General features: G+C 45.6%; 1 long non-coding RNA gene across 1 annotated transcript in view; it reads right to left on the bottom strand.

Annotated features, from left to right (window-relative positions):
- The window catches only part of LOC141989473 (uncharacterized), a 48758-nt gene extending 27181 nt beyond the window's left edge, over positions 1 to 21577 (bottom strand). The window contains exon 1 of the long non-coding RNA XR_012639988.1: positions 20422 to 21577. This is a non-coding gene — a long non-coding RNA (uncharacterized LOC141989473). The remainder of the gene's footprint in view (positions 1 to 20421) is intronic.
- Between the last annotated feature and the right edge of the window lie 1297 nt (positions 21578 to 22874).

Below are 22874 nucleotides of genomic sequence, written 5' to 3'. Positions count from 1 at the left end.
TCATCAGATTAAAGGGCAGATGAATGAATTTTGTGCCTGGGTTGTTTAATTTTCAGTTGTACAGAGGCAGCCCTGCAGTATCAGCCTCCCTGAAGCGTATCTTCTATCCATACACACATACACACACACACACACACCAGATTTCTTAGATGAAGGACAGCTTTGCTAAGATTCATATAGTAGTATCATACAGTAACAGGCATTTACCATCATGGTCAACTGTGGTTCAGTGGTGCTCTATTATATCCAGTTCTGAACAATTTTTCAAAAGATATAAATTAAACTTCAAAAACTCTCTAACAGAAAAGTCTGCTTAAAAAAAGTTTCTTCCTGTTGCAGAGTATTATCTGTAAGTCCTCCAGCTAGTCTAAAAGCCTCTCCCACCGCTCGGTGGGATTTCTAGTGAATTAATAATGTCACTGATGAATATTCAAAAGTAGGCAGCTATTGTGCCTCCAAGCACATAATTAATTATTCATTACACATTTTTATTCACTGAATTAAAAAACACAGGGTGCTCTGGGAAATGAAGTGTACTTCACTGCAGGGGCATGAAATTCCACACTGTCCCTTTAAGGATTATTACTCTGTATTTATAGTTGCCAAGCAACATAAATGCTGGGCAATTAGATCATGGGTTGTCCCTGAAGACTGATGGGATAATAAGCAGTAGTCAAGTATTAAGCTGACCCAGTAAAGGTCCCACATGAATAAACCTGGGGTAGGACCACAGCTGGCATCTTTCAAATGAAACTTTTACATTAATACAGTATAAAAGGTGCTTCTAGTCAAGAATTTCACATGGCAAAAATGCAAAGGCTGTGGAATGGGTTAACACCACTTTACGCAGTGGCAGGTTTAATGCATTTGTCCTTCAGACTAATCTTTGATTGCGAAGTTATGAGCATGCTGAGTCTGAGAAAGGCTTCAAAAACAGAGAGGAAGTCACTGGTTTACCTCCCAAGAGCTGCCTGCTCTCATGTTGATGTAAAATTCTACCCCTAATTATTCAACAAGACTCATTAACAGGAAGAAGATACAGTTTTGTTCTTAGCTTTACAAAAAATCAGAAAAGAATTGTTAAAATTTTGTGAAGAGGTTACACTTCTCAACTGGAGATAAACAGGGGCAGAGACAAAAGTATCCTCAACAGAAAGATAGGGCAGAACAAACCTCTGAAAATTATTGCTTGAAACGGTGTCATAAGTAGCTATCGAATGGATCTCACTGGACAGTAATCCTGTAATCCTGAAACAGAACAAATGGGGTCAGAGTGATTTCCTTAACCAGCTCTTTCAGTTTTGTTGCAAATACAAACTTCAAATTGCTGCTGGCTACTAGCCATCTCTTTCTTCACAGAATTAATTTTTGCAAATCCTTCTACTTAATTTCAGACAATTCTCTTTTCTCTCAAAACTATTTTCAAGTGAAAAAAATCCATAGGAAAAAACCCCCCTCACTCACTTCAATATTTTCTCATTAATATTTGTTATTTTTTTAAGCTAAATATGTTTCAGTATCCCCACTGGTGACATGAGATGATGGTTTTATTGTACTTTTAGATCATTAATTTTGTAGACGAAAATGGGAAATCATAGCTTATCTCTGTCTGCAGACACTTTGCTATGCTAGAGCATGAAATAGTTCTCAGCTGGAGATACAGTAAGGCTTTCTAGAGTTTTGTAATACAAGGCAAAAAGTACAATTCCCAGGAAGTATCATACATCCCTTAGTGTAAGAGAAAAGAGAGTATGTGCATGTAAATTTAACAAAGCACATATCTATATACATCATGTTGCCCTAGACAGTCAGGTGTGTGTGTGTGTGCGTGCGCGTGTGCGCTCATTCATTAAATTGTTTATATATTGTAAGCTTGGTTAGTTTTGTAGTGAAAATATTTGGCAGAAAAGGCAAATGCACAAAAATAATTTAACTGACAATATTATTTGCAAGGAAGCCCCAAAATTTTGCAAATGTTTTATTGTTGATACTTTTAAGCATTTGGAGCAGTATTTGAGCAGGAGATCAGAATAGATGTGAACCCCAAAATAAATTAGGAGCATCACAAGTAATTCAACAGGTGATACTATTGACTATGCTCATTAACGGTTTGATCCTGCTCAGCAATCTAGCCCCAGTTAATAGAACCAATCATGTACTTGAACCTAAGCGTGTGCTTAAGAGTGGTCACTGGATCAAAGCCCGAGAGATCAGCACCTTGCATGACTAAGCCGTAAAAAATCTGTTTACAAGGATACCCCTAGAAATCAGAGAAGAAAAAGAAATCTTATAAATATTGCAAAAAATAATTCAGTGAATATTGTACTTAAAAGGGCACCTAAAGAAGGAGGAATGTGGTGAAGTGGGTGTGGCTCACCCATAAACACTCTACCCTAATGTGCAGCTCATCCACCCAAGCAAGCGTTCCACCTGTGAGCTGGAATCAACTATATGATAAGCATGACCAGCACAGCTCAGCTAGGGTGGTGAGAGTCATTTTGCCATCAGGCAGGAATGAGTTGTAGCCATGTGGGGCTCACCACCATCTAGTAGTGAAATCACACATGGAGCCAGCCTGGCTTAGGGCACAGTCTTAATGTTCCTTTTATTACTTATTGTTGCATCCAGTGCATATTTCCCACTGACAAGTCAAGAGATGCTGGGAATATTTCTAGGTGCTAAATGTATTCACTTTAATACTTATATAAAATACAATCATATTGTTATATGTATGCAGACACTATATAATTGAAACTGTCTGCTCTGAATTAATTTTGCTGCATTCATCAATTTGAAAACTCAGCAAAAATTAATTTCCAGCCATTATTTTTAGCAACAGGTAAGTGGCATAAGAATAGCAGCTTGCAAAACTTGAATCCATTTGTTGGTTATACAAATGCAAAACACAGGGGAAAGTGGTTTTGGGGTGCTGGAAACTTTAGGACACCTTTAAGTAAAACTGTACATTCATTGTCTGTAATGTTCTGAGACTGACATTCATAGATATATAGGGCCTCCAGCACAGACTCATGGCTCCTCTGCTTGTGAGAGTTGCATGACTTCATGGCTTCGTTGGTGGGTGAACACTAGCAGGAGGAGTCCCGGGAATGGTGACACAGGCACAAGCTCAGACACAACGGGATATGGATTTATTACTGGAAGAGGAGGCAGAGGCAGCTGCCCTCCTGCTGCTGATGCTGCAGATTGCAAGACACTTTCACTTTCCCTGGGCAGGTTGCACTCCCAGGTGCCATCTTGCAGGAGTACGTCTTGGGTCAAGGATCCTTTCCCTCTGGAAGGAGGTGCACACACAGATCCAGACAGCACCGTAACTGTTTCACTGCACTGATTTGCCACCTAGGGTGACCACCTAGCAAGTGTGAAAAATCTGGATGAGGGTGAGGGTCTTAGGGTGCCTATATAAGACATATCGGGACTGTTCCTATAAAATTGGGACATCTGGTCACCCTATTGCCCCATCTGGCTTGGGAATGGGGGTGGCGGGCTCTCCCTCTTTTCCCTGGGCAGACCTGGGGAATCAAGCCCATCAGCTGTTTTAGTTAATACTTACTTAGAAGCAACAACAGTGGCCCACTTCCCCCGAGATCACAGTGCCCTTGGGACACTGCTGCTGCAACATCCTTAAAATCCCTGAGACATTCTTCCTCCATGAAACTTCTCAAAGGGTCATGAAAGGGATTGCCCCTCTCACGCACACCAAGGCCATTAGTGACAATGGAGCATACGCTGCTCCATAAATATCAACCTGACCTGCCTCTTCCAAACTCAGTGCTTTCTCCCTCTGCCTTGACCATCTCACCCCTGCCCCCGCAGGTGCCTTCATGGCCTTCACATCTTCAGCATCAGAATGAAACGCCTCATCCCCACCTTCAAGGTTTTACACAGCCCTGCCCCTGCCCACCTCTTGTCTCCCGCTGCTTGGGGGACCACACTTCGCTAATCATGCTTTTCCTCTTGCCTCCCTGGTCCATTTTTCCCTCAAGCAAGTACCATGCTGCCCTTACCCCTGAAGCGTCCTCCTCCATCCTTTTACACCACCCAACCTGCCATTCCTCCTTCCAAGCATGCCACAAAACCTACTTCTTATATTCTCTCTTGCAATGACCCACCCGCCTGTGCCAAATACCATCTACATTATTAATCATTAATAACAATTAAGCAACAGTAAAGGAACTAACATGACATGCACCTTGAGAAAGCAAGCTGCTTCACAACCCTATTTTGTATAAACCTCTCTCCCCTGCCTGTCTGGTATCTTGCCTTATGAGTCAGGTCAGTCATATCTCACCTCGCCTGAAATCTCCTCAGGGCAGCCATGTTTATTCTCTCTGCAGAGTGCCATGCACACCAAGGAAGTTCTAGATCAGTACTAAATGATCATACTGCTGCGTGCACATGCCTGGGATTCAGAACTGTGATATTACACCCATGTTCTGCCATATTTTTTCCCACGAGGGAAATAAAGAATATTCCAAAAGTCTGACGTCCAAATTTAAGGGAAAATCCTGCCCCATTTACAAGGGTGCACAAGGCTCGAAGCACAGTGGAAGCAGCCTGGCACCCATGGAGACACAAGCCATAGAAAGACAACTCAGGGGAAATCTGCACTAGAACTGAGCAATAACTTTTTAATGAAACATCATGAAACCGTCAGAAAATCCTGATTCATCAAACATGGGAGCGTTTGTGGAAGTGCATTGGTTCAGAGGAAGCTTTCCTCAGGAAGATTTCTTAGGTCCAGGATGGAATTCTTGTAGCTTGAGTGGGAAACCCTATTCCCTGTGTGGGAGCAAGGCATCTGCATTTTAAAAAGAAATCACTATAGTCACTGCATTTGGATGGAAGCCAAGTACTGGAATCAGCAGAAAGCTCTGCTTGGCCACTTACCCCTGCTTCTGACTGCTGGGGAACCACTCCCCTTTTCCTGGGGTCAAGCTGTGCTGCTGGCAGAATTCTGAGAAAAAGTCAAGTTTTAGTTCGCATCAGCAGATAAGGGGGTTGTAGAGGGTCAGTCACGAGATACACAGAATCAGAGGGAAGTACAGGGAATGGATGGCACTAAACGGTAGAGTCTCTTGCTGTCCTTGGAGAGTTACCTCGAGAGGAGCCGTTTCCATGGCCAGGAGATAAGAGGGACCCATCAATCGTTTCTGCTAGGTCTGGAACAGGCTTGGACTGCAGTGGCATCTGTAGTGCCTGGGCTGCTTCTGCACCTATAAAGTTGTCTGCTGCACCCAAGTGAGTGAGGGCCTGCTGTGGAGGGAGTAGTTGGGGATGCCCCAGGATTCATAACTCAACTGGTGCTTGTAAGTGCAGTACCAGTCAATGGGAACTAGTGCGCATTCCAGTCAGAACCTCAGTTTGGGGGGTTGGGGGTCACGATCATGATGCCCAGCCTAGCCCCATTCTCCAAGCCTGGGCTAGATTCCTTTGGGCTGGGCTCTTCATGGGGCAACTGGAGATAGCATAGCCCAGCTCGCCACCATAGTAACACAGAGTAAGGCATCACGAGCACTCTCTCTCTCTTCACGGACAAGTTTCTGGTGGGCCAGCTAATGGAGTGGAATCTGAAAGCAGGGGAATGGTTGTGACACCCCTCTTCTTTCTTCCCATCGCTTGCTTATACAATTGTTGATCTGGATAACAAGATCTACAAAAGCATTCAGACCTGCTGGTGTCTCAACTAGCGCCAGTTCATCCTGGACCTTGTCCTGCAAGCCCGATAGGAATTGAAATAACTGGGCCACCTCATTCCATTTGGTGGCTGATACGAGACAGCAGAAGTGAGCTGCATAGGAAGTGGTAGTGACCAATCCTGTTGGAGTTTCTGGGCAGCCTCAGTGAAGCTGGTGTGGTTGGGGTCATCAAAGATGGTTGCTATCCCCTGCTGAAAGGCATCCCAGTTTGACAGCACTGGACTGATAGCCTCCAACAGTGGGGAGGCCCAGTTCAACACCTTCCCAGTTAGCAGGGCTGACTACCTGGCCTATCTTGGCCTGGTCAGAAGAGTATATCTGTTGTCAAATGAAGAACAAGCCTCATGAAGCCTCAGAATTTGGAGCGACTTCCATCAAAGCAGTTAGGCAGAGGAATAGTAAGTCCCAGCTCAGATGACAGGATGGCTAGATGGGCCCGGAGCACAGCGTTCAGCACTTGGAGTTGATAGGCTTGCTCCTGCAGTGCCTGATTCTCAGCAGCCAGCTCTGTGTTCTGAGCGTGCAATGCCTGCCTGCAGTTGGATCACCTGCTTGTGCAGTGCGAATGCCCCTTGTGGGACAGGGAACTCCATTGGGGTCTATCCTCCTTTGGGCTCCCTTGAGGAGTAGGTAGGATCCGAACAAGCTGTAAGGACGGGGGCATGGGTGGTCATGCCTAGTGGTTAGAGTTGGGAACTGGAGCTGGGAGTCAGAGATGGAAACAGTCAGGAGTCAAGCCAAGGGACAAATCAGGGAGTCAGAGTCAGGTCTGGGGGGCAAAAGCAGAGACCTGGAGTGAGGCAGGAAAGCAGGAACCAGGGGCAGATGGGGATCTGGGATAGGGAGGGCAGGAATAGTCTGGGAGGCAGGAACCAAGAGAAGACAGGGCTCAGGAGTCAAACAAGTAGGCAGGGTCAGCAATGGCAGCCAGCCAGGGATACACCTAGTTGCTTGGAGAACTTCCTGTGCCTCCCTCTAGATGAAGTAGTGTGACCAAGTGAACCAGTGGGACCAGACATCTCCCCCAGTCAGGAGCTTTGTAGGCAGAGCCCTGGGTGAGCTGGAGAGCTGCTAGCCCCCTTCTCCATGGGCATAAACTGGCCATGAACAAATTCAGGCTGGAAATTAGAAGAGGGTTTTTAAACCATCAGAGGAGTGAGGTTCTGGAACTGCCTTCCAGTAGGAGTGGGCGGGGGGGGGGGGGGGAAGGGGGACAGAAAACCTAACTAGTTTTAAGATGGAGTTTGATACATTTCTGAATAGGATTATTGTAAGCAACCCTGTTATATATTAGGCGACTACACTTGATGGCTCGGGAGTTCCCTCTTCCAGTCATATGTTTCTACTGGCCTCATTTGAGCAGGACTTGAATCTGGGTCTCCTATGTCCTAACTGTGCACCATAGCCACCAGGCTCTTGGCAGTGTTTTTTCTCTTGCTTTGAGAACAAGCCTTGTTTTCAACAAGCCAAACAGGCTCTTCTTGGAGTATATATATGCCATGTCTGAACCCAAACTAGCCACTCTGTGCACCCTACTTTCAGCAGAACTTAGTCAAGGGCTTTATTTGTAAGTCCACCTCACCCTTATTTTTTTTTTAAAACAGTCTACTCATAATTGGAGACTACCATCTATCGGGCACTGATTCAGGTCACTATTAGATACCGGTACCTATTGCCACTAATCCCCAAGCTAATGGACTGTAGGTACTGCTCAGGTATACACAAAGCTGGACCTCTGGGGGCATACATCCGAGTACACAATAGAGCTGGGAACGAACAGAAGACTGCCTTTAGAAGTCATAATAGTCATACTGAGTATCTCACAATGTCCATTAGCCTGACTAATGCACCCACAACTTTCCAACCTTTTATTAATGACACACTCAGGGACATTCTGGAGCAATATGTTGTAGCTTACCTGGATAACACACTTATTTTTTCAGACAATGCCAAACAACACACCAAGCATGTCCATTCCATCATGAAGAGGCCTCTGCGCTACCTTAGAAAAACACACCTTTGATCAGTCCTCCATAGAATTCCTGGGGTTCATCCTGTCCCCTGCTGGTATTGAAATAGACGCATGCAAGGTAAAGGCAATCCTCAAGTAGGCAGCACCATGGAACATTCATGAACTACAACTTTTCCCGGGGTTCACAAACTTCTGTCAGCAGTTCATCCCAAGGTTCTCAGAGTGGATCGCCCCTCTTACTGCCCTGCTCTGAAAAAACACCAGTTTCCTCTGGTCTCCAAGGCGCAGCAGGCCTTTGAGTAATTAAAACTCATTAACTACTGCTCCCATATTGCTTCACCCAGCCACCACACAAGCTTGCATCAAAGCAGATGCTTCCAACTTGACAATTGGAGCAATGCTATCCCAAAGGCACAGTCCACAAAAATTGTACTTTCACGTGCCCTATACTCCAGGAAACTCACACCCATGGACCAAAATTACAAAATTTTGGACAAAGTACTTCTGGCAATTAAGACCACTTTTGAAGTGTGGCACCACTATCTGGAAGGAGCTTGGTGCCTCTTCCAGGAGTACACTGATAATAAGAATCTGGAATATTTGCATAGGGTCAAGGCCCTCAACCAGTGACAACTTCAATGGGCCTTATTGTTTTCACACTTTGATTTTGTAATCTCCTATTGTCCAGGAACCAAAAACAGCAGGGCTGACACTCTGTCGCAGAAGGAAGAATACTACTCTAATGTAAAGGACTTGAACCCTAAACCTCCTGAATCCTCAAGCCTCTTAAGTTTCTGGGCACAGCTCCCCAACAAGACCTGCTCACCAGGCTGTTTTGTGTTCTAATCCTGCCTCCACTAAATCACTGCGAGGCCTTGGGCACATCTCAGCCCTCTTCTGGTTCAGTTTGCACATGAGATGGTAAAAAAAAAAGGGGGAATGATACTTAACCACTATTCTCACAGAAATGATTAGTCCATGCCCATACCGTGCTTTGAACATATAGGGTTAGACTCTCTAGTCTAATAAATACATTTTGCACTGTTTGAGAGGTGTAACGTGGATTAAACTGCCCATAAATGGCCAGCGAAGAATAACCCCTGCCTAGGGGAACTCTCTGCTGGCAGAAAGCAGGCTGAGGTGGCGGAGCTGGTGCTGACTCCCCACTGTAATGGGAAAGAGGGCAGGGGTCAGGGGCATACCGAGGGTGCGGTGGGAGAAGGCTGGGGGTGGGGAGAGTCATGGCAGAGTAGAGCAGAGCTACGCCCACCCCTCCACTGGTGTAAGATCACTGCTGGCTGTTGCACCAGTATGTTAGTGCTGTTCCTCAGCAGCTCTAATATGTGACAACCATCTCCCTGCAGGCCCCACCCTCTCCACTCTGAACAGAGCTCGGGCAGGGTGGAGAATCGAGCCCGTCAAGTGCTATGAAAATGCTAAGTACTAATTACCATGACTTGGTCTTTGTGTAGGCAAAGCAGGTTTCGCCTTGAGTTGCCTGCTGAGCGAAAAGCGTGTCGGAGGTGGGTAGATAAAGCCCTTGTGGAGGGTTTAAGGATTCTTGTCCTGGAAATGTGTTTCCACCATGACTGCCATTTGGTACAAGCTCATGATTCCAAAGGCAAAAGGGAAACGCTCCCTGCAGAAGTGTCTGTTATACTTTAGTCTCTACAGCATAAATGATGTTAATTTCTAGAGGCCCTGCTCCCTCAGGAATTTTTCCCGTAGATACAAAATAACCCTTGACTCCCTATTCACTAAAGGGTTTTGAGAGAGATGTTAGCGGACTGGGGAAGGGGCGAGCATAGAGAAAAGGGTCCTTTTGCCTTTAGTATTATTTTGTTGGGATTGTCAAGATCAAACCTGTTGAGAGGCTGAGATGGAGGGGAAATGAGTGAGACTGTGTGAAATGAGATGAGCGACAGTGTGTAAGATTTGATTTATCAGTTATTATCTCTTTAAGTAGTAGACTCTGCTCAGCAGCCGTTGCATGACCTGGACTGAACTATCAGCAAGTACAGCATTGAGCAATAGAGCCAACCCACGTGGCCTAACTTATTACAAAACAGGGCGGCAATTTTTCTCTCATGGACACCTCTTATCCTCCATCTTGGTGAAAAGAATTTGGTACTGAGTGTGTCTTACTGACTTGTCCCCCACATTTGTGCTACCTAGGTAGCATGGATCAGTGGATGAGCCTGGGACTGGGAGCCTGGCTTTGCTGATGGCAGTACATAAATGTAAAGGGTTATATCCGTGCTAAATATCATTTGTCTCCTCAGAGAGCCTGGCCTCTTCTTTTCCCAGTGGCTGCTTGGCCACTGTATAATTGGTAATAATAGTAGATAACTAGATCCCCTGTTTGCCACAACTGAGTTGGGCATCCAAGTTGCTAAGCACTGTATGCCCAGAGATAGATTGCAACTCTTTGGGGATGGGTCTAAATAGACAAGACAGGTGGGAGGAGGGAAGTATTATCTCCATTTTACCAATTTAGGAAGTAAAAAACCCAGATTAGGAGCCTTGCCCCACATCACACCAGGGCTCAGTGGCAAAGCCAGGAATTGAATGCAAATCTTGTGGCCCTAGTTCAGTGCCATAACCACAAGACAAACCTTTCTCCCCTCACATTGCATATTGCAGAAGGATGTAGCAAAGAGAACTCAACCTGTCATCTTAGCTTTGGTTGTAGGCCAGTTGGCTTTGCCTCACTGAAGTCATCCTTGGTTTACAACAGCTGAGGATCTGGCCCTAAAACTGTATTGGGAGTTTTCATTATCAATAAAAAAGGAAGCTAACAAGACAGTGGCCACAACGACAGTCACAGGAAGAAAGAAGGAGGCTTCTGAACAGGTACCTCTGCCCTTAGGAGTGTCAAAGGCACAGCAGTAGAGAAGAGAAAGAAGCAAAGAAGAACACAGTGTGAAGGGGAGAGGTGGGGGAACAGGGCAAACTATGCACTATTAAAGCTAAACATTGGAAAACTGTGATGAAAGAAAGTCTATGTCTCAGACCCGATGACAACCCAGCTAACTCAAATGCAAGTCTTCTGGCTGATCCGTCATAGGAAATATATCAAAGAGTTCTTTTCTTAAAAGGAGTCTCTTGTGTAACTTAGCAGCCCCAGTTATACACAACCTATATATGCTTATTGCAAAAAAAACCAAACAACAACAAAAGACATTTTTAATTAGACATTTCAAGAAGTGCAGTTTCAAGTATCTGTATTCCAAAATCTGGTAAAAAGTGGGAAATGGAGAACAAAATTAGAACTAGGATATTAAATGCCCAGCTCAAATGGAGAGAAATAAGTGATGTCATAAGCAACAGGAAGATAACAGTAAAATGAAAAGGAAAAGTCTGTAAAATGGAGGGCCATCCAGTTTTAACATACAAGGAGCGTTAGGCGACAAAGAAGAAAAATGAGTAAATGATTTGTTCTGCAGAAATGCTAATGTTGAGATGGATGAGTGGTAAGCAAGAAAGACAATATGAGGAATGTGTATGTTAAAGACATGCTCAAAGTAACACCCATAAACAAAAAACAGAGGGAGTCCAGGCTTACATGGTTTGGTCATGTAAAGTGCAATCCTGACAACTATGTAGGTAAGAGAGTCCCACAGATCAAGACTGAAGGAAAAAGACAGCGAGGCTGACCCAAGAAGCAGTGGTGAGACGTCAAAGGGAGGGCTGGTGATAGTCTATACTGGGAACTTACATTGGCAAGCTACATCTCTCAGGGATGTGAAAAAGCCATACCCTTCAGAGTCGTAGCTATGCCAACCCAACCCCAGGTCCAGACGGCGCTAGGTCGATGGCAGAATTCTTCTGTCGACCTAGCTACCACCATGCTGATGGGAGAACTGCTCCTGCTGGTGTAATTGGTGTCTACATTGAAGCACTACAGTGGCACAGCTGCAGCACTGCATCTGTGCTGCAACAACATTTTAAGCATAGACATACCTGAAGACACGTTAGCGTGAGGTCTGAGAGAGGATATGACATTGAACAGCGCGCTTTGAGGACTCGTAGAGCAGACCCCAAGAAGTGCAGCTATACCAGAGGCTGGTAAAGTGAGGGGAGCTGAAAGCAAATGGCCTTTCTTATAACTCCCTGTCATAAATTAAGACACACACACACACACACACACACAAACAGAAAGACAGAGATAAAAGGCCGTGCATGCGTTCAAAGGGAACACAATTCCCTGGCTCTATGGAAAGTTCAGAGTTTTCCTACCAACAGAAGCTAGATATTGATCCATAGAAAAATGTTCACTTCACTGGAGGCTGCATGACAGCCTCAGCATCTGACACAGAAGAAAGTTGTTCTGAATTCCTTCAGGCGAGTTGGAAGGCAGAGCTGACTTGAGTAACAAGAGGGCTGGGGGGCTTGCAGATGCCCTCTTTGCTGAAAACTTTTTTCTTAGAAAGCAAACTTCATCTTCTCAACTTGTGTTTGGCAGACAGGACGGGAATCCAGGCTTACCGTGCAAAATATTTCATCCTAGCATTAGTGGATGTAGCCCCAAAGAAGTTAATAGCTCCTTTCCTCCTTGGAGCCTTTCCTATTAAACTCTGCTAATCATCCACCCTACATTCCCATGACCTCCCTCTCACTCTGCCCACAACACTCTTTTAATCTTTTTCTCCCACCAACTTGTCTTCAATCTCTCTCTCTCTTCCCTCTTCTGATTCCCTGCAGATATTCTTCTCTGCCTTCAGGCAAAGCTGGTCAAGAAGACTGAAAAATTCCTTCTCTTCCCAATGTTGTGCCCGAGAAGGTTCAAGCTCATCTGTATGTGAGCAGAGAGATGATACACTTTGATCTCAACAGCGGAGCCATGTAAAATTATTCAGAAATTTAGAAAGCTCATCAGGACAAGGAGTGTTTTTTCTTGGTGTTTGTACAATGCCTGGCATTAATGGGATCCTGTTTGAGGCCTCTGGGCACTGTCCTACAAGTAATTGTAAAGCACTTTTAGAAATTCAGTTGGTAGGACTGGAGCATCAGCATTAGCAAGCTTGGGCTTTGCTAACAGGGTACTAATTGCATGACACCAATCACAGTCCACTCAAGATCAGTGCCAAGTTTCCAGTCCTGGTTTTCAGTTGACAGAATTTCTTTCAGTGCTGATATTAAAGGTCTGCTCTGTCATCATCTTAAGCCATGTCCATATTTTCTTTGGAGCAATAATTAAAATAACATATTCACCAGCTGGTTTTTTTCCCTAGATTTAATCTGCTCAGGCTCTGATTTACATATTAAAAGCACTAATTAGCCCCTCAGAGTGTCTGAGCACGAATAGTGCAATAACTGGTCATGTAGTCACTGGAGACCACTCCCTAGTGCTTTTGGTAAGATCTCATGTATACAGCCTCAGTCTCTGGATGGCAGTAATGGCCATGTGTAAAGGGTTGTCTGCTTTGTTTCACAGCATTGAGGGACTGTAATGCTGGATTGCTTCATTCTTGTATTTTTTCATCTCTTTGAAGTGTCGTGTTTGATCTGTCTGCCTGTCTGTCAATTTATCTTCCCCCGCTCCCTGCCTTTCCCCACCGAATCACGTGTCAGAGACAGAGAGAGGATGGACAGCCTTTGGCCAATGCAGATGCTGAAAATTCCAATCCAATCAAAGGCACAATGGTCTTTTCTCCTAGCTTTGATGCAGCATTCAAATAAATAAGAACTGTACTCTGAAAAAAAATAAAAACCCACCCCATCCAATATGTCCTTTGAGTTATTCTTCCGGCTAAGGATATTTGAAGGAATAATTTAATTTTCTTTGCATGTTTAAAAGTCATCTACAAAACTGTGTAATGCTGGCTCTGATTCAAATTGGCTCATTGGCCTGGAGGCAACACTAGGTAAGGGAGATAACTGGTTTGAATCCTGATTGTTCATTCCCCTATCTGGCTGGAGCTCTGAATCCTGTGGGGAACATAGAGCTCTGCACTTAGCTCCTAGGGTGCCTACCACAGCCATATCGGAGAACCGTGTTAAAACAAAAAATGTGCTCAAACCCCAAGCTCTGGTTCCAGATGTAATTTTGAACCCCAGCCAAGTTCCGGAGTGTACAGATCCAGAAAGGCCCATATCTTAAACAGATTAAAAACAAATCAGTGCCTTATTATGCAGCCAGTGTGTAGCATCAGGCACAATCCGGTGGGTAAAGTTAGCAGACAGACTGGGATTCTAATCCCAACTCTGCCATTCACCTACTGTGTAAACCCGGGCACATCACTGCTGCCTATGATGATATGTATGGCCCTCATTACCACAATATCTGAGCATCTCACCGTTACTAATGTATTTATCCTCTCAGCACCTTAGGAGATGCAGAACTTCTGCAATTCCCACGTTAGAGATGGGGAACTGAGGCACAAAGAGACTGTGTGACTTGTGAAGGGTCACAAAAGGATTCAGTAGCAGAGCAGGAATTGAACCCAGGTCTCCCACAACTCAAGTTAGATCCATAGCCACCTGGCCATCCTTGCTCCTCTTCCAGTGATGTCACCACTCTGTGCCTCATTTTCCCCCTTCTGTAAAATGGGATTATTGATACTTGCCCACCTATTATGAGGTGCTCTTCTCACCACTGGAGCACCTCCTTCTGGTCACATCAGGGATTAGCTCTGACAGGCTAACGACCCTTCCTGAGTTTTCTCACTCCATCACTCTCTCGGGATTCAGCTGATCCTGCTTCGTGGCTTGGTCCTCCAGCCAGGTCACTATAGTTTGCCCCTTCCAAAGGTTGCGTGGGTGTGGGTATATCAAAGTCTCTTGGGACTCACAGTCCAGGCAGCCTTCTCTTTCACTGCCTCTTAAAGGTGCCACTTCCCCAGTGGCTGGTAGGGGAACCCAGGCCCACCCTCTACACTGGGTTCCAGCCCAGGGACCCTGGAACAAGCAGCCAAGGTCTGCAGTCCTAAACCTTACGGCTGTATACTTGGACTGCTTCCTATCTTGCCTTCTCTCACCCCGAGAGTGACTACAGCCTCTCTCTCTGCAGCCACCTTCTGCTCTTAGCTACTGAGCTTTATACAGCTGCCTTCCCGCCCCAGCTCCTGTCCAGCTGAGCTTCATCTCTAATTAGCCCTTGCTCCCTGGTTTCTCCTCCAGGTGCAGCCTAGGTAGTTAATTGGCCAACCTCAGCACCTTAACCCCTTCAGGCCTTGTGTGGGGTGGACACCCCATCACACCTCCTTTGTAGAGTTTTGAGCTCTGTGAAAGAATAGTTCTTCATGGGGCAGCTAATCATTATTAATGGCTGCCACTGACTTCAATGACAATTCCTCATATGCAGAGACTGTATAATCAGGTCCCGGATTTATTACAAACTATGGCTGGGGCTTTCTGGGATGTACCCGGGGGTCCAATCTACACCACACTTTTTAAAAAAGTCTGTAGACAGCCTTGGTGATACCAGTACTGGAATCCTGCCTACAGTTGTGGTGTCTACATTTACAGAGGATGTAGAAAAATTGGAGAGGATGCAGAAAAGGGCCACAAAATGATCCAATGGCTGGAGAAAATACCTCACAGTGTCAGATTTAAAGAGCTCAATCAGTTTAACTTATCAAAAAGAAGATTGAGAGGTGAATTGATTGTGGTGTATAAGTACCATCATGGGGAGAAATACCAGGTACTAAAGGGCTCTTCATTCTAGTGAAGAAAGGCATAACAAGAACCAATGGCTGGAAGCTGAAGCCTGACGAGTTCAAATCCGATTTAAACAGTAAGGGGGATTAACCATTGGAACAAACAATCCAGGGAATTGGTGGATTCTCCATATCTCAATATGTGCACCTCAAGACTGGCTGCCTCTCTGGAAGATATGCCTTAGCCAAACACAAGTTATAGGATTCAATACGGGATAACTGGGTGAAATGTAATGTCCAGTGATATACAGGCAATCAGACTGGTAAACCTCTTGAGCTCTTTTGGCCTTCAAATCTATGAATAAAACAGATGCAACACAGGATTTAGATGGCTGAGGCCAACTAGCTCCAGGGCCAGCATTACAAGTAGGCTGTATAGGTGACCAGTTTGGCTTTGAATTTTTAGGTCATCCCCCATCCCCACCCTACTAGCCAGGACTGCCATCAGCATAGCGGTCTGTCGCTTTAAGGCACCAATGATCCTCACACTAGCTGGGGGTGAGAGCCACTACACCAACATGGCTCTGGCCTGACTACCACCACCACCACCTCCTCCACACTCAGCCAGGGTGACAGCTTTTAAGGCAGGGGCTTGTCTAGGCATCAAACTGTTACCTAGGAGGAGGAGGAGGAAGAGGGTTACCACAGCAACACTCTACATAGACATCTGCTGGCTGGCCCAGGGGAATGAACCAAGCCAGAGGATGGTGATGGGTACACAAGGCATGTATAGAAGAAAGCAAGACTGGGTGGAAGGGAAGAGGAGAAATACAGACTTCATGAAAACGCAGTCCTGAGCAGAACGCATTCCTGTTCAAGACACTGATTTTGATGAAGTTATGTTTCACCTGCCTGAAGGAGCCTCAGCACCTGGGGGGGATGGAAGGGGGGAGGGTTGTAATACCACAGAGGAAGAGCCATATGGTTGCTATGTTGTAAGCACTAAAGGGTTTGGCCAAAAACCAAGAGGGAAGTTGCCTTGGCTTTGACACCATCTTTTTGAGCTATTTACCTCCCTCTCTGATGCTGTGCTTGTCCAATTTGATTCAGAAGCTCCATTTTGTTACCTAGATCCCAAAGCTCCCACCAGCCAAAGCTCCAAGACAGCCTGAGAGCCTGTAAGTTTATGAACACGGCTGAGCTACCCTCTAATGGAGTTAAAGGGCTGAAATGATTCAGCAGGACGACAGAGCAGAGCGGCGCTCTCCTGATGGGACAAACACCTTGGGAGGTACTTATAAACGTTGTATGAAGCATGAAACATTAACAGTGAAATTAAACCAGAAGTCAAGAAAATCCATGTCATTTGAACTAAGTATTCCCCACTCTTCCACAGGTTTAATCAAACGGACCCGCCCCTTGCTTGCGCTGACGACGGTGAGCTAAGAGCTGCTTGCATGATGCTGGCGCTATGAGACTCCCTCTCTTAGAGGGTGGGATGCTCTGCCAAACATACTGCTCTGATTAGCAGCTTTATAATTACAACAAAGCCTTCATTATTTGACCTTCACCCATCCCAGACGCATCAGTCAGGGGTTTCAGGTAAGTGAGGCTGAGGTATGCAGCTGGCCAGCTTCCCCAAAATTGGTTGACTTAGCAGAGGTGTGGTCCTACTTCCTCATTTTAGGAACGCTACACAGCAAACCTTCAGCTCCAAGCTGAACTTCTCTTTAGCTGGTGAGATGGCTGGGGAGAAGGAGAAAATCTGAGTGAGAGCTTATACTTCGTCTCCCCTAAATCTTCGCAAGTGAGGCTCTAAGGGTTTTACTTGGGTTAAAATAACTGCGAAGACTATAGGGCAGCCTGGGCCTGAACTCAAGCTGCTACCTCAAGTTAAAAGCCATGTTACCATGTCTTCATTGCTATTTTAACCTGAGTTAGCTAACCCTGAGTTAAGAACACACCTTTTCTTGAAGTGCAGACATATCCTAGGATACACAGGAGCTCCATAGGAGCAGAGACCTTCATTCCTTCAATCAAGGGAACCATCCCACATTTTCAAGCACCAAGTCAAAGCCTGCTGTCCACCTCCCCTTATTATCTGAACCCCCAGTCCCCTGATCACTGGGGCCATACTGTACGTTTTGATACAGATTCTCCCAAATAAAGGGATTTGGCAGGAAATACAACAGGAGCCAACACTTCCTGTTGACTGGAGATTGACAACCAATCATAGCCCATAACATTCAGAGCCACCTTTCGGATTTGGGGTGACATGCGGTAAGATTGGTTCGGAGGGCTCCAAATGTGTGATGCTACTTAACACCACAGTGGCTCCAAACCCCACACACAAATACCGTTCAAGCTAATCAGATTTACTCACCTTACAGGCTATGTACAGCCTTAGGCACTATTGCAGTATAAATAATAAACAACTTAACCAACCCCTAAAGCAAGCACAGCCCACATGCAGAAGTACCCAGGTCATTACGGTCACCTGAAAGCCTTGGTTGGCTGTAAACATTACAGTTGGGTGAACTTAGGCGATATGGGACTGTAGGGGGTCCTATGTGCATCGTCTCCTCTTGCACTTTGCTGGCATCTTCTGGCATTACTTTGTATTTTGCATTCCAGCCCTTCGCTCTCTCTAACAGCTCAAAGCAAAGCTCAGCTGCAGCCACAGAGTCCCTACTGTTCTTGTGGCTAAGCCACATAACGCTGCGTTTTGAATGGACAGCTTTCTCCCAGAGCCCATCAAGCAGCCCCAGGTTCACACAGAAGGGTCGCAAACCCTTTCAGTGAAGCTGGCCTGAGCTTGAGGTTTGTAACAAAGCTTAGATCCAGGTGCGTTGTGTACAGTTCAGCCTTTGCTGTGAATACCTCCCGCAGCACATCAGCTTTGTGGTCTCTCACGTTGTTTACCAGTGTCAATACTGTATTATAGGCATTGACACTTCTTATAGCTGTTGAACATTTTAACAGCTTTCTTACCTAGGGAGTGAAATCTTGCTGTCCATCGCACTGGCAATGCAACTCTATTAACATCCATGGTGTAACCAAGTTCTGAATTTGGCCCAGAGTCTGTTATTCAGCTGTGAAGTTTTCTGCTTGATATTAATCTCAGAAGAACCCAATTCTTCCTCTTGAGCAGAGGCTGCCACTTGTACTGCATTGTGTGTTGTTTTTTTTAAATAATTTTTAAATTGCTACAGCTGCTAAGTGCAGGTTAAGAGGGGGCCTCGCAGTAATAAATAGGGCACATCTTTTCTCTCCCTGCAGCAGGCCTGATTCAATAGCTTGCATTTAGAATCAAGTCAATTTGCAAGCTCACAAAGCAGTCCTCACCAAGCAGGCCAAAGTCCACAGTTCTGCGTTTCAGTAGCAGAAAGATGTTGCTGAAAATAATTGGGCCTGGCAGCACTGGATTTGTTTCCAACACCAGTCCAGGAGCTCCAAGGCTCACTGAATCTTTGGTTGCTCTGTAAATCAGCCACATGCCTAGATATTGTGCCCAATTAATCTGGAATGAGTCTGACTATAATAACATACATTTGCAACAAGCTGCTTCTGTGAGGGACTTAGGGGGCGGGGGGGAAGTGGCTCTAGTCGTCCTTTTCAGCCCAGCTCCACCCTTTTCCCTTTCTGTTGTCAGCGGCATGGCTGCCAGTGCCCACAGGGATGTGGGAAGAGACAACAGCACAATTGGCTTACTGACAACAGAGAGATGTCATGCTGTTAGCCATTGACTAGAGCACCAACACTCTGGAAGGCAATATTGCTATAATACATTCTCTCCAGAGAAAGCCATCCTCAGAACTCACTACTGGTGCTGAAATGTTCCCAGATCTCACTGCACCTTGGGGGTTTTCTTTTTAAAAAAAACATTCTGAGCACCAGGGAGCCAGGTGAGCACTGAGAGTTTAACATTGTTGGAAATAGTGCAATACACATGCCACTATATCCTCCCACATTCACTTCCGGAGTGTTTTTTCTTCCCTTTGTGTTGCATCCCCATCACCATTAACAATGCTTCGTCCTTCCATTTTAGTTTAAGACATCACACCCCTGAGAGGAATGAACTGAATTCATCAGTCATGCCAACTCAGAAAAATGCAACAGAGCCATCATCTGATTGTTGTTCCCCGATGCCTTCTCTCTGCTTGCTCTAGTGTTCTCCAGCATGTGCTACATTTAATCACGCCTCGCTCTGTTGCACTAGCATTAGATACAAAGCTACCACCATATTCGGAAGGGCAAGGAGTGGGAAAGATATCCCTCCATTCTACCCAGCAGCAAGTGTCCATTACCTTCCTTAGAATCCAAGGACCACACTGGTTACGTCAATGTAATCCCTGGGCCACTCCTCTGAAGCCAGTGGAGCCAAGAATGGAGTTAGTAACTTAGAGCAGAATAGGCCTCCTCCTAACATCCAGCACAGTGGGCCGAACTGATGGCTAGCTTGCTGGCCAGTGTCCATCTCAATTTTTTCTCCTTTCCAGGAATTGCTTGAAGAAGTGAGCTAGGACTCAGTGAAAACACCAGCTCAAAAGATGGTCTCTAGGAAGAGTGCCCGCATCATAACTGTATGGCTGTGAGTAGCAGGGAGGTTGAGATTTCAGCTATTTGCTTTTATTAAACTATTATAGTGAGAACTTACAGAAGAAATCAGATTTAGGGTCTTACTCAGAGACCCCAAACTCTGTCTGTTTCCATGTCTCTCTCTAACCTACTTTCCCTTGCCTTGTTAGCTACAAGTAGGGGCCACAAGATCGCACTATGCCACATGAATGGATATGAACTAGGGAAACAACACAAGAAAGAGTTAACGTCTTTTGCCTCTTGGGAGATTTGCAGCTTTGTGTAGCATATGCAATACCCTCTTCTACTAGTTTGGGAGGAAAGGGGGCTGCATTCAAGTACAAACAGCCAAGTCTCTGTTTCTGAGCAAGTGTTATCATCCCCTCTCATTCGATGCTTGAAGGCATCAGCTAGATTGTCTACTTCCAATTCCTTTTCCTGCTGAACAGCTCCCCTCCTTCCCTTTCAAGGGACAGAGACTGGAACGGCGGTTAGCTTCCATCTTTTGGCTCCCACCCCAGCCAAAAAAAGACAATGCAGAGGGAGCACTTACCACCTGCTGGGGTCTTCTCCTCCTTCCTTCAGCCCCTCCCCAAATGGCATATTAGTCAACCCCTGAGGACAGCTCACATTTCTGACCAGATTGAGCACTGGATTCCAACAGTCGCCTGGAAAGTCACTCCAGCAATTAAGTCTTGGTAGCATTTTTTTTTTTTTTTTTTTAGTATGAAGGATATGCCCCACTGTGTGGGGTATTGCAACCACCCTCCCTGTCAGGCCGTTTCACAGTAGTATTGTGGCGCCATGGAGAGGAGCTAATTGGATTTGTTGTCACCTCCCGAAGCTGCCAGGAGCTCACGTCTGCTCTGGTTACAGATGAAGACATCATGGTGACAGGCCTAGAGATGGCTCAGCTGGCATCCTAGGGCCACTAATAGAGCCATGTTGATTTAATGTCCGAGCGGAGAGGTGCGGACAAGCTGTTCAAGTTTTCTATTCCAAACAAAGCAGAGATCTGTTATCAGTTGTCTGCAGGAGCAGTAAATAAACTTCCATGTGGCTCTCGCAGCACCTAACCGTTGCTACAGAAGAATGACAAAGTATTTTAACATTGAGATGGTGCTTTTAAATGAGAGCACTGTCTCTATGGTTTATATTGCCCTGAGGGAAATCAGTTAATTCCTTCATACATAAATTTTACTTAACTATGTAATTATGGATGAATCCTATTAGTCTTTAAATTGCTCACTAGTTAAAAGGTGTGTGTGTGTGTTTTCTATGTCTCTTTTTGTGGAATTTACAGATCATCTGCACTTATGAAGATTAAAAGCCTATTTGCAGGATGGGTTTCCCCCCCACACCCTTCTTCTTCCCACAGGGAAAGCACAGAATTTACCCAAGGAACATAGCATGCTTCCCCTCCCTGTACCTTACTGGGATGCCGCTCTTTGCACTGAGTACCATTCAGGTTGTGTTTTCTTTATTTCTAGTTCTTTAGGCTTCTATTATTAAACATTCCTCTGGCCTGTAGCTAAGTTATAGCTCTGGGGCCTGATTCTTTGCTGCCCTGTACCTACAATGGCCATTTACACCGGTAAAATGTGGAGGTGAAAGGCAATGACTCGGAAGAGTATCCTTGTAAACCCACTTTGCACTGCTCTAAAAGCCAAGTCTTCAACAGAGCTCGAGGCCAGGTGGTCAAGTGCTCGACTCTCAGACCTGCACCAGATTGTCAACAGAGCTCCATTCCCATTTAGGCACCTAAGGAGCCAGATTTTCAAACATGGTTGAAACCCCACAGCTCCCACTGTGACACAGTATGGCCAGACTGTCCTAAGAGCTCACCATACTCTGGCTCTGATTCAGGTGCCTAAATGGGAGCTGGGTTCTTTTGAAAACTTAGCCCTAAATAACTGCACAAGGTGCCTTAGTGAATCAGGTTCATGGTTATTAGAAAGAACATTTCTTTCGCACCTTCCATTCAGCAATCTCAAAGTGCTTTGGAAACATTAACTGGGTAAGCCTCATCCCCCAGGACAGGTTAGCAGTAATTACTCTGCCATTTTCCAGATGGGGGACACCAAGGGGTTAAACAAGTTACCCAAGGTCACACAGCAAATCCCTGGCAGAGCCAAGAACAGTACACAGTTCTCCTGAATCATTTCCCCTCCACATGGTGCTATAAATGCTCCCAGTGTCTTAGAACAAAGCCCCATCTCTGCTCCAAGCAACATACATTACTACCTGGCAGCACACAAAAATAAATATTTGAGGGGTTTTGTGCCCTCCTTATTTAATAACTACCTGACTATAGCATTTTTTACCAATAGGTCTTAAACTGCTTTATCATTCTCCTCATTTTACAGATGGAACAGAAGTAAAAAGTGACTTCCCCAAGGTCACACAGCAGGTCAGTAGCAGAGCCAGGAACAGAACTCAGGGAGCCCAGACTAGTGCCCTCTGCCGTAGACCACACTGCCTCCCCTTTAAACATGGTTAGTCCCAGCACACGTTTATCTGAAGCGTGGACAGGGCCTTTGCAATACACAGAGCACACTGCACAGGGAAAACAAAGCAAAAACTATCACTAAAGACTAAGAACACAAAACCTTTCTTCCCGCATTCAGCTTCCCAGGTCTTCCTCCCCTGTGTGTGGGGACTTGGAGCATGCTCTCAGTTCAGCCTTCAGGAGCTCTAAAGGGAATTTTAGTCAGCCTTGGGTGTGCAGAGGGGCCCACCATGCAAAAAATCAAGATGTCTCGAAGCTAAAGGCTGGCAGTCTCTTAACTGGCCCCCCTGTACGGGGCTTTGCAATGTGTCAGCTCAGTATGTTTGGTGACATGCTACAGCAATACATGTAAGACGAGGGAAGGATGGAGTGCAGGCCCTTACTCACAGCGTCAGTGTTACCTACCTGGAGATTTGGGGGCATGGCTTCCAGGACTCAGCTGGAGGAGAATGTGGTGGGGGTGGGGGAGACACACAGGTGTCCTTGACCATGTATTA

The sequence above is a fragment of the Natator depressus genome, chromosome 6 (assembly GCF_965152275.1).
Source record: "Natator depressus isolate rNatDep1 chromosome 6, rNatDep2.hap1, whole genome shotgun sequence".
Lineage (NCBI taxonomy): Eukaryota > Metazoa > Chordata > Testudines > Cheloniidae > Natator > Natator depressus.
This window is presented reverse-complemented; position numbering and strand designations above follow the sequence as displayed.